This window comes from Dermacentor variabilis, chromosome 5 (assembly GCF_050947875.1).
Source record: "Dermacentor variabilis isolate Ectoservices chromosome 5, ASM5094787v1, whole genome shotgun sequence".
NCBI lineage: Eukaryota > Metazoa > Arthropoda > Arachnida > Ixodida > Ixodidae > Dermacentor > Dermacentor variabilis.
Window position 1 is genome coordinate 82013207 of NC_134572.1, and position 2826 is coordinate 82016032.

Below are 2826 nucleotides of genomic sequence, written 5' to 3' on the forward strand. Positions count from 1 at the left end.
GATAGAGAGAAATGAATGGTGTGACTGGGAGAACATGCATGGAAAGTACTAAGCAGTCAAAGGTTCTCTCACAGGCCAGTGATTCTCAGAAAGCATAAAATTCGCGGGGCCGAAACATTCATACGGGGACGGATTACCAGCGAAGCTCTTTAGGATGACTACATGGGCTGCATACATTGTGAAATTATACATTGTTTTTTTTAATACGGCACTACACTACGCCGACACAAGCGCCGCCTCGGTCACCGCCCCTCCCACGCATATGCCGCAACAAGTGCTGCAGCCACGCCGGCACCTCCGACGCGCGTGATGTTATAACTGCAAAAGCGCAGGCAACGTGCACAGGCACCGTCGCTACACTCTTTCCCCCTCTCATTATTCGTCAAACAGGATTGAAAACAAATAAAGCGCATGAAGTCCAACTTGCTACACTAAAAGCAATTTCTACTATATTTATATTGTACTTCTCTTACAACGCCGAATTTATGTGGTTCTTTTAAACCATAAACTTCCAAAAATAAGACATTAAACTTACTTTTGCAAGTTGACGGAGTGCTTCGAGCCTGCTTCACTTCCGCCGCGGGTCGGCCCGGTATTGCACTATCTCCGGGATTGGCCCACGCATTCTTATCACGCAGGTGCCATAGTATGGAAGTAAGCCATCCAGGGTAGCCTCCTTGGCAACGCATGCAGGGGATGCATGCGGGGAGTTCATACGGGGGCTAGAGGTAAGCAGCTTTGCTGTAAAAGTGTCTTTACTGCCTTCTGGGCCGGCGATTGGTGGTGACGGTGTTCCAGTATTGTACATGTACTCCGTAGAAGATCATCTAGTCTCCTTAATGCACTGGACATAAATTGTCCTTGTGTTTCAAAATGAGGACAGTGACATAAAACAGGCTATCAATGTTCTCCTCCCAGCCGCAGACATCACATGCAGGCCGGTCAGCCAGTCCAATTAGTGCCGAATGAGCTGTCGTGAAGGCATCTTCCAAACACAACTGGCACAGAAGAGGCATTTCGCATTGGTGCAGTTCGGCAGGATACCCGAGTTTCAGCGAAGTGTTTAGTATGTGCACTCTGGTGTACATTGTATGTGCCGTGTTCCACTCAGGTAACGAGGGTGTGCCTGCCAGAAGGCGAAGCTGCCTCACAGCACCTCCTTGAGAAAGGAACGTGGAGGCAGCGGTCTTCTGGGTCTCAGGTCCGAGCTGCCTTATCTGCGTCTTCATTTCCAAAGATACTGTAATGGCCTGGTACCCACTGAAAAGAAATATCATGGCCTTTTTCTCTCAAATGATCGATAAGTCCCATGAATTGGTACGTCAGTTGGTCGTTATTTCCATGTCATGAGTAACGACTAAATATATTGTAACGCCGACTTTGAAGCACAGGAGGCTGCCCATTTTTCAGGGCCCTCTGTAGTATTCCCGTGAAACGCACCACGAAGAGCCGCGATCTCTGCTGCTGTAGACGTAGTGATATGGGAAGTCTTGAAGCATTGGGTCCTTCCCCATGTTGGTGTAACTACAGCACCACCGGAACTGGTTGATGCAGTTGAGCCATCAGTGTAGACCTGTTTGAAGTCACTCTATTTCTCATAGAAGAGGAGAAAACTAAGTTGCTTAAGTGTAGACGACAGTTAAGTCCGACTTTCTCTGAAGTGAGGTTTACTTGATGATGGCCCACACAACGTGAAGGAATCGAAGGCCCTGCTGCAGCTGCGTGCCGTAATGTAAGTGATTAATCAAAGTAAAGTCTTGGGTTTTACGTGCCAAAACCACGATATCAATGTGAGGTACACCGTAGTGGGAGGCTCCCAGTTAATTTTCACCATCTGGGGTTTTTAAACCTACACCCAATGCACAGTACACGGCTGCTTTTGCCTTTCACCTCCATCGTAATGCGACCACAGCGGCCGGGATTCGATCACGTACGCAACCTTGTGTTTAGCAGCGCAGCACCAAAGCCACTAGGCCACCTTGGCTGGTGTGATGAAAGTGAGGCACGGTGGACGAAGACGGTTGCTCTGAGTGTCGTGTGGGGCCTTTCTACTTGGAGACTGGCTAGGTGGTGAGTAGGGGCCCAGACAAAGTATCCTGTGTGCAGACGCATTGTTTTATTGGTAATGTACGTTCTGATTGTGTTATCTTGAGCGACTTCAATAGCTTCTATTGTTGACGCGCTCTGTGGTAGACCAAAGTATATACTTAGCCCTTGGACTTGGGTACATTTGATTGCATTCAGGTTAGTTCTACAGGCGTTGGAGATGACCGGTAGGCTGTACCGAAGGAATCCGATAAAGAAGTGCCTGTACAGTTGCAACATAAGGTATATTGGCCCTCCCCACGTCTTTCCAACTAGGAACCCAAATATGTGGCTAATTCCCGTCAGACTTAATTTTTTTTCTCATAATTCGCACGAGGGATTCAGGAGAGGTTTCTGTCAATACCGCCCCGCAGAAGAAATCTTTGACTTATGGTGCACGAGATCAGCTGCCCATTGGCGGATATCACGTATGGAGACATTGGTTTCCTGATAAATTCCACCACTGCACACTTTTCACATGATATCTGAAGTCCTTGTTCGCGAAGATGAGATTATGTTACAGTGCCTGCCTACTGAAGCCGCGTGCGAAGCTGAAACCGCGTCTGCGCCAACGTCTAAATACGCATTTCGTCGGCATAGATCGAGAGCCTAACGGTGCATGAGAGGATGTGGATGAGTCCAATGAATGTTAGATTGAAGCGCGCTTAGCTCTATACTACGTCCCCAGGGACCCGAATTACTGTAAGGCTGGGGGCCATCCTCGGTAAGAATCATAAAGTA

The 2826-nt window shown here is 48.2% G+C and overlaps 1 pseudogene; it reads left to right on the forward strand.

Moving 5' to 3' along the window:
• The first annotated feature begins 481 nt into the window (after nt 1–481).
• Nucleotides 482–626, forward strand: LOC142583793 (U2 spliceosomal RNA; annotated as a pseudogene).
• Nucleotides 627–2826: the final 2200 nt, after the last annotated feature.